Source organism: Bubalus bubalis, chromosome 5 (genome assembly GCF_019923935.1).
Source record: "Bubalus bubalis isolate 160015118507 breed Murrah chromosome 5, NDDB_SH_1, whole genome shotgun sequence".
Taxonomy (NCBI): domain Eukaryota; kingdom Metazoa; phylum Chordata; class Mammalia; order Artiodactyla; family Bovidae; genus Bubalus; species Bubalus bubalis.
In genome coordinates, this window is record NC_059161.1 from 122,963,813 (window position 1) to 122,973,883 (window position 10,071).

A 10,071-nucleotide genomic window follows, 5' to 3' on the forward strand; every position below is an offset into this window, starting at 1 on the left:
CCAGTGTTCATCGCAGCACTGTTTATAATAGCCAGGACATGGAAGCATCCTAGATGTCCATCAGCAGATGAATGGATAAGAAAGCAGTGGTACATATACACAATGGAGTATTACTCAGCCATTAAAAAGAATACATTTGAATCAGTTCTAATGAGGTGGATGAAACTGGAGCCTATTATACAGAGTGAAGTAAGCCAGAAAGAAAAACACCAATACAGTATACTAACTCATATATATGGAATTTAGAAAGATGGTAATGATAACCCTGTATACGAGACAGCAAAAGAGACACAGATGTATAGAACAGTCTTTTGGACTCTGTGGGAGAGGGAGAGGGTGAGACGATTTGAAAGAATGGCATTGAAACATATATAATATCATATGTGAAATGAATCACCAGACCAGGGTCGATGCATGATACAGGATGCTCAGGGCTGGTGCACTGGGATGACCCAGAGGGATGGTATGGGGAGGGAGGTGGGAGGGGGGTTCAGGATGGGGAACATGTGTACACCTGTGGTGGATTCATGTTGATGTATGGCAAAACCAATACAATATTGTAAAGTAATTAGCCTCCAATTAAAATAAGTAAATTTATATTCTAAAATAAATAAACAAACAAATAAATTTGCAAAAGTCAGAACTGTATAGTATATGCAACTGGACATCGAAAGAAATCCAGAAGCAGATACCAATATATCTGTAAACTTAGTGTTTGATACTTTTGATGTCATAAATCACTGGCAATTAGAAAATTATGTTTTTTTTTGGAAATACATTCATTGAAATGGTAACAATGGTGAACTTTAAGTGGTCAAATTTTAAGTGAATACTTTTTCTTTGCAATTTTTTATGTTCATGTTTTTAAAAAGTAAGCATACAAAATTAAAATATTATAAGGGGATGACCAATAACTGCTTAATAAGGAAATTGTTATGGATCAGCCATCTCAACAGAAGCAAAGCTATTGTTCAAGGTCATGGAAGAATGACCGTGAAGGCAATTCAGAGAGCTGCCACTCCATTCAAAAGCCCAGAGGGCAAGGGGCTGAGAGGGCCTTGTTGTTATTGTTATCTGGTCTCTAAGTCATGTCTGACTGCCACCCCATGTGAGTTCTGCCTGGTGCTGTCTCATCTTGTTGTTGTCTATGGTTCCCTTATTTTTGGTATAATTTACACATGGTAAAAAGTACAAATCCCAAGGTCAAAATTCAGTGTATTTGCATAAATTCATATACCAGGGTCAAATGCAACCCAATCAACAGGGAGATTAATTCCATCACCCAGAAATTACTTTTGTGCTCATTCCTCAGTCAGAATTGTCCCTTAGCCTTCAATCCTCTTCCACTGTGTATTTCACTAGGTGTTAACTTTGTTTCTCCTAGAACATCACATAAGTTTATTACAGATTTATACTTTTTTTGTATTGACATTTGCTTGGTATATTGTACTTGAAATTCATGCCTGTTTTTGTTTGTATCAGTATTTTATTCCTTTTTATTGCCATGAAGTATTGCATAGTATGGATTTGAAAATACTGCCAAGTTAGATATCTGAAAAAGGGTTAATATCCAAAATTCATAAGTAATCCCTACAATTCAATAACAAAATACCAAGTAACCCAATTTAAAAAAGACAAAGAACCCTAATAGACATTTTCCTAAAGAAGGCATACAAATGGCCATCAGTTTTTGGACAGTTGCTCAACATTACTGGTCATCATGGAAAGGAAAATCAAAACTACAATGAAGAATCTCCTCACACCTCTTAGAATGGCTGTGATGGAATAAAATTTGTACTTTAAAGCAGGACAAGAAACTTTAAGCATGACATATTCCCTGCCCATACTGATCCCTCCTTCATGTGCAATGTGTGTCTGCGTTAAACATTAATCAGAGCTCCTAAAGGATGAGACTGCTCAACTGTAACAGGTAATGGTGATCTGCTGCCTGCTTGGTGTGTGCAGAACTGGACTATGTATCTTTGGTGAACTTGATGCAAAATGTCAGTGTGTCATTTGTGACATAAATTTCTTTGTCTCAAAAATATATATATGACTGTACCTTCAACTTCTAACAAATAGAACAGTCCTCAGGGTTTTCTGAAAGGCTGTCTCCTGGATTACAATCCTCAGCCTGGTTCAAATAAAATTCTCTATTTCTCCTTTGGATTGACTATTGGTTAATTTTTCATTGACAGCTAGCATCAAGAAGACAAGAGGCAATAAGTGTTGGTGAGTATGTGGTTATGGTTGTTATTTAGTTGCTGAGTCTTGTCCAACACTTTTGCGATGCCATGGGCTATATCTTGCCGGGACCCTCTGTCCTTGGAATTTTCCAGGCAAGAATACTGGAGTGGGTTGCCATTTCCTTCTCCACGGGATCTTCTCGACCTAAGGATCAAGCCTCCCTCTCCTGCATTGCAGGCGGATTCTTTACCACTGAGCCACCAGGGACATTAATATGTGGAGTAGAGGCAATACTTGGTGCTAATATGAATCAGTGCAGTCATTATGGAAAACAGCATAAAGATTCCACAAAAATTTTTTTTAAATAGCATATAATCCAGCAATCCTGTTTCTTGTTTTACATGCAAAAGGAATGAAAACAGGACAATGAAAAGATATTTGCATTCCCATGATTATTTTTTACAATAACAAAGAAGCAACATAAGTGCTCATCTGAAAGTAAATGGTTAAAAACATAGTGTAAGTTTAAACAATAGGATATTATTCAGTCATGAGAAAAATAGAAGTGCTATTTGTGAAAACATGAATATACCTTGACAGCACTGTGCTAAGTAAGATAAATCAGACAGAGAATAACAGATACTGTATATAAGTTAGACGTCAAATGTAAAAAAAGTCAAACTTGTGTAAAATGGTATAAGTAGGATGGTGGTTATCAGGAGCTGGGAGATCGGGGAATTGGAGAAAAGTTTAATGGTACAAATTTGCAACTAGTAGATAAGATGTAATGCATAATTTGTGATTATAGTCAACAATGTAGGTGTGTGTATGTGTGTGTGTGTGTTTGTGTATGTATGTGTGTGTTAGTTGCTCAGTCGTGTCTGGCACTTTGCAATCCCATGGACTATAGCTTGCCAGGCTCCTCTGTCCATGAAAGTCTCTTGGCAAGAATGCTGGAGTGGGTTGCCATTTCCTTCTCCAGGCGATCTTCCCAAACCAGGGGTCAATCTTGGGTCTCCCGCATTGCAGGCAAATTCTTTCCCATCTGAGCTACCAGGAAAGCCCATAGTCAACAATACTATATTGCAAATTTCAAACGTTGTTAGTCTGGATCTTAATTATTCTCCACACAAAAAAGAAATGATAATTTTGTGGCATGATTAGAGTGTTAGCTTGTAGCTAACACTATGATAATAATCATATTGAAGTATATAAATGTATCAAATCAGCACTGTTGTATATCTTGTTGTTTAGTTGCTAAGTCATGTCCAACTCTTTGTAACCCCATGGACTATAGCCCACCAGGCCACTCTGTCATGGATTTCCCAGGCAAGAATACTGGAGTTGGTTGCCATTTTCTTCTCCAGAGGATCTTCCCTACCCAGGGATCATACCCACCAGTTTCTTGCATTGGCAGCAGATTCTTGACCACTAAGCCACCAGGGAAGCCCCCACTGTACATCTTTTGCATGTGAGCTAAGTCACTTCAGTCATATCCGATTTTTTGCGACCCCATGGAATATAGCCCACCAGGCTTCTCTGTCCATGGGATTTCCTAACCAAAAATACTGGAGTGGGTTGCCTTGCCCTTCTCTAGGGGAGCTTTCCATCCTAGGGACCGAACCTGCATCTTCTCCATTTCCTGCAGTGGCAGGGGGGTTCTTTACCACTAGCACCACCTGGGAAGCCCCTTATCTTAACCTTATACAATTTTTTATGTCCATTATATCTCAATAAAGAACAAAGAGACAAATAAAAACTTGAAACAATCCTGTTGGGCTTTGCCAGTTAAACTAACAATGTATATACATTTCATGTATTCAACAGTGAAAAGAAATAAGCTATAGAAACACATAGAATGGGGCTTCCCTGGTAGCTCAGCAGGTAGAGAATCCACCTGCAATGCAGGAGACCCCAGTTTGATTCCTAGGTCCGGAAGATCTGCTGGAGAAGGAATAGGCTACCCACTCCAGTATTCTTGGGCTTCCCTGGTGGCTCAGCTGGTAAAGAATTCACCTGTAATGAGGAAACCTGGGTTCAGTCCCTGGGCTGGGAAGATCCCCTATGGAAGGGAATGGCTACCCACTCCAATATTCTGGCCTGGAGAATTCCATAGACTATTCCATGGGATGGCAAAGAGTTGGAGAGGATTGACTGACTTTTACAATAGGATAGGCTGTCCAGGTGACTCACTGGGTAAAGAATCTGCCTGTCATGTGTGAGACCTGGATTCGATTCCTGGTTTGGGAAGATCCCCTGGAGGAGGGCATGGCAACCCACTCCAGTATTTTTGCCTGGAGAATCCCATGGACAGAGGAGCCTGGCAGGCTACAGTCCATGGAGTGGCAAAGGATCGGATGTGACTGAGTGACTAACACTTTCACTTTTCATTTTATTTGCATCTTGATACAATTTTCAACACGATTTTTTTTTATCTTTTCTTTCAGATATTCCATTAGAAGTGCATAGAAATGCAATAGGTCTCTGTATTAATCTTGTGTCCTATAGCCTTGCTAACTTCATTCATTACCTCTAACAGTTTGTTGGCGGTTACTTTAGGGTTTTCTGTAGAGAGTATCATGACATCTACAAATAGTGATAGCCTTACCATTTGGATACATTTTAGTTCTTTTCCTTGTCTGATTGCTGTGCACAGGACTTTCAGTACTTTGTTAAGTAGAAGTGGTGAAAGTAGGCATCCTTATTTTGTTCCTGAATTTACCAGAAGTCTTTCAACATTTTGCCTTTGAGTATTACATTGGCCATAGGTGGTTTTGTTAAGAGGCCTTTATTATGTTGAGTTATGTTCCTGCTATAACCACTTTGATGAAAGTTTTTATAATGAATGGATGTTGAATTTTGTCAAATGTGTCTTCTTTGTCCATTGAAGTAATTATGTGATTTTTTGGTCTTTCTTGTGACCCTGGAATAAATCCAATTTGATCATGGTAAATGATCCTTTTTATATACTGTTGGATTTAGCTTGGTAATATTTTTTGTTGAGGATTTTTGCATCTATATTCATCAAAGATACAGGCATGTGATTTTATTTTGTTTCTTGTGTTGTCTGATTTTGGTATCAGGGTAATAAGAGCAGCCTTGTAGAATGAAGTTGGGAGTGTTACCTCATCTTCATTTTCTGGTAAATTTTTGAGAAGAACAGGTTTAATTTCTTCTTTATATGTTTGGTAGAATTCCTCAGTGAAGCTGTCCAGTCCTGGACTTTTTTTGGGCACGGATTTAAAAAAAATACAGACTCTACTTCACACATAGTGATTGGTTTGTTCAAACTGTTTCATCTTGACTTATTTTTGGCAGGCAGTATGTTTCTGGAAATTTGTTTATTTCCTCTAAGTTGTCCAATTTGTTGGCGTATATTTGTTCATAGTATTCAATTCTGGTTTTTTTTTTTTTCCTGTATTTCTATGGCATCAGTTATTATTATTTCTCTTCTTTCCTTTTGAATTTTGTTTATTTGAGTCCTCTATCATTTACTTTTGGTGAGTCTGGAAGTTTGTCAAACCTCTGAGTCTGGAGGTTTATCAATTTTGTTTATCTTTTCAAAATATTAGCTCTTGGTTCCTTTGATCTTTACCTCTGATTTTTATTTATTTATTTTTTTTACAGATGCACATTCATTTTAATAAGCACTGTTTTAGGAACATTAGATATTATCTATTATTGCTCATTGATTCATAACCTTCATCTCATATTAGTCAAGCAGTAATAGCTACCACAAGAGGGCAGAGGGTGAATGCTAATGATTTAAAGAGAGTTATCTTGTCCAGGATAATCTTATTCCTGAGGCAGCCTCAGACTCCAAAGCTCTCGTTTATTGATCTCCTCACTGATCTTTATTATTTCCTTCTTCTGCTGACTTTGGGCTTCTTTTTTCTGATTATTTTAGATAGTACGTTAGGTCTTTTATCTAAGATTTTTCTTGTTCCTTGGTGAAAGCATGTACAGCTCTAAATTTCCAGCTTAGAATTGGCTTTTTTGAATAATTAGCTCATTGGGTTTCCTCTTTGATTTGATCATTAACTTATTGGGTTTTTAGTAGTATGTCGATGGACGTGAGTCTGAGTGAATTCTGGGGGTTGGTGATGGACAGGGAGGCTTGGCGTGCTGCGATTCATGGGGTCGCAAAGAGTTGGACACGACTGAGCAACTGAACTGAACTGTATAGTCCTCATATATTTATTCTTTTCTGTTTTTTTTTTCCCCCTAAAATTGATTTCTAGCTTCATAACATTGTGGTCAGAAAATATGCTTGATATAATTTCTATCTTCTTAAATTTGTTGAGACTCGTTTGGTTACCTAGTATGTAGTCTGTTCTGGAGAACATTCTATGCACAATTTAAAGAATGTGTATTTTGTTTTATTTGTTTGTTTTTGGTTTGAATGTAGCATCCATTAGATATCAATTAAGTCCAACATTGTTTCATTTAGGACCTCTTTTGCTTTATTGCTTTTCTTTATGGATATTCTCTCCACTGATGTCAGAGGGGTTTACAGTATCTACAATTTCTGTATTATTGTCATTTTCTCCCTTTATGTCTATTAGTATATATATATATATATATATATATATATATATATATGTGCTCCTATATTGGGTGTGTGTATTTTAATGAATGTAATAGCCTCTTCTTGTATTGATCTCTTTATCATTATTTATGCCCTTCTTTGTCTTTCTTTATGTCTTTGTTTTAAAGTCTGTTTTGTCTGACATGATTGCTACTCCTGATCTCTTATTTCCATTTGAATAAAATATCTTTTCCCACACATTCAGCCTGTGTCTTTTGTCTTGATGTGAATCTCTGGTGGACAGCATACTGCAGGTTCTTATTTTTTAATCCAATTAACCACTCTGACTTTTTTAAAGATTAATTTATTTATTTTAATTGGAGGCTAATTACTTTACAATATTGTGGAGGTTTTTGCCATACATTGATATGAATCAGCCACGAGTGTACATGTGTCCCCCCATTCAGAACCCCCTTCACACCTCCCTCCCCATCCCATCCCTCTGGGTTGTCCCAGTGCACCAGCTTTGCCATTCTGACTTTTGATCTGGCTATTTAGTATGTTGACATTTAAAGTAATTATTGATAGCATGTACTTAAGACCATCTTAATTTTTGTTTTCTGATTGTTTTTGTAGTTCTTCCTTTTCATTTCTTCTTCTTTTTGTTTTTCCTTTTATAGTTTGATGATTTTCCTTTTTAGTATGCTTTCTTTCTTTTTAGTTTTTGTGAATCTGTTGTTTATTTTTGATTTGTGGTTACCATGAAGTTCATGAAGTTCACCACTGTGTTTTCTTTCTGTAACCTATATTCATTTAAGTTCAACAACATTCTAAAAGATTTACATTTTTGTACTTCCCCCTACATTTTTTGATGTCTTATTTATATCTTCACACTTATCCTTTTTACTGTGTATTGTATTTATAATTGTCTTTATAAGTTTATATCTCTTTTAATCTACATACTGGCTTATTTTACTAATCTTCAATCATTTCTATATATTTGCCTTTCCTACTGTGATTCTCTCTTTTCTTTATATTCTTGCTTATTCTCTATTTAGAGAAGACCCTTCAGCATTTCATTTAGTTTAGGCTTAGTATTGTTGAATTTGATATTATTATGAAGGTAGGTAAGCTTCATGTCCTCTTACACCACCATCTTGATCCCTCCCCTCTAAAACAGCTGTAAGTGACAGAGTTTAAAAAATGGAAAACTCAGGTATACACGTGTTCCCCATCCTGACCTGTGGCGGATTCATTTTGATATTTGGCAAAACTAATACAATTATGTAAAGTTTAAAAATAAAATAAAATTAAAAAAAAAAAAGGAAAACTCACTAATAGTTGCCAAAATTGGAAAGGGAATAATAGGAGCAAGGGCAGATGGTATATTTATATCAGTACAACAAGAAGAATACTTTAGTTAGGAATTCTTTAGTATCTTGACTGTGGAGATGGGCACAGGAAGCTACACAGATGATTAACCTATATGGTACTAAGTATCACACACACACACAAATACAGGTAAACTGATTGAGAAATCTGGATAAGATCAGTATATTGTATCGCTCTCAAAAAACTAATAGTAACATTATACTATAATTTTACAAATATTATAATTGGGGGAAGCTGGGTGAAGTGCATGCAGTTTATCATATTATTTCCTACAGTTGCATATGAATCTATAATAATCTCCTATAACACACCAATTAAAAATGTTTATGAATGTTATAGCATGTAAATTATAAGAAATCTGGAATGGTTATATTAATATAAGAAAATAAACAGTTGAAATTGAGGAGTATTACTAGAGATAAAGAGGCCATGTTCATAATGAGAAAATGATCAATTCATCAGGATTCTTAGCATCACCACATAAAAGATCCTTAATATATTCTGTTAAATAAATAAATAAGCCTGAGAAAATAAACCCTTATGTGAGCTTACCTATCACTACTTTTCTCCTGTATCTTTATTTGGAAGAATTTAAACTTATTGTGAGGTCCTGGTGTGATTTAAATTGATGTAGAATGTCAGTTACCAAAATGTAGTAATTGTGCCACTACCATACTGTCTTGATGACTGTAGCTTTGTAGTATAATCTCAAGTCAAGAAGGTTGAATCTTCCAGCTCCATCCTTCTTTCTCAAGACTGCTTTGGTGGTTTGGTGTCTTCTCCATTTCCATATGAATTGTGACATTTTTTGTTCTAGTTCTGTGAAAAATGACATTGGTAATTTGATAGGGATCACATTGAACCTGTAGATTGCATTTGGTAGTACAGTCATTTTCACAATATTGATTCTTCCTTCCCGGGAACATGGAATATCTCTCCATCTGTTTATGTCATCTTTGATTTCTTTCATCAGTGTCTTATAATTTTCTGTATACAGTTCTTTTGTCTCAGATTATTATTATTCCTAGATATTTTATTCTTTTTGTTGCAATGGTGAATGGGATTGATTCTTTAATTTCTCTTTTTGATTTTTCATTGTTAGTATATAGGAATGCAAATGATTTCTGGGTATTGATTTTGTATCCTGCGACTTTGCTAAACTTATTGATTAGCTCTAGTAATTTTCTGATAGTATCTGTAGGGTTTTCTATGTAAAGTATCATGCCATCTGCAAGTAGTGAGAGCTTTACTTCTTCTTTTCCAATCTGGATTCCTTTTCTTTCTCTTTTTTTCTCTGATTACTATAGCTAGGACTTTCAAAACTATGTTGAATAATAGTGGTGAGAGTGGACATGCTTGTCTTGTCCCTGGCAAAAATACAGAAATCTACACCAATGGAACAAGATAGAAAGCCCAGAAATAAACCCATGCACCTTTGGGTACCTTATTTTTTTTAAAAGAAGGCAAGAATATACAATGGGGAAGAGACAGCCTCTTCAATAAAAGGTGCTGGGAAAACTGGACAGCTACATGTAAAATAATGAAATTAGAACAATTCCTAATATCATACACAAAGATAAACTCAAAATGGATTAAAGACCTAAATGTAAGACCAGAAACTATAAAACTCTTAGAGGAAAACATAGGCAGAACACTCCATGACATAAATCAAAGCAAGATCTTCTATGACCCACCTCCTAGAGTAATGGAAATAAAAACAAAAGTAAACAAGTGGGACCTGATTAAACGTAAAAGCTTTTGCAAAGGAAACTATAAGCAAGGTGAAAAGACAACCCTCAGAATGGGAGGAAATAATAGCCAATGAATCAACTGACAAAGGAATAATTTTCAAAATATGCAAGCAGCTCATACAACTCAATGCCAGAAAAGCAAACAACCCAATCAAAAAGTGGGGAAAAGACCTAAGCAGACATTTCTCCAAAGAAGACGTACAGATGGCTAAC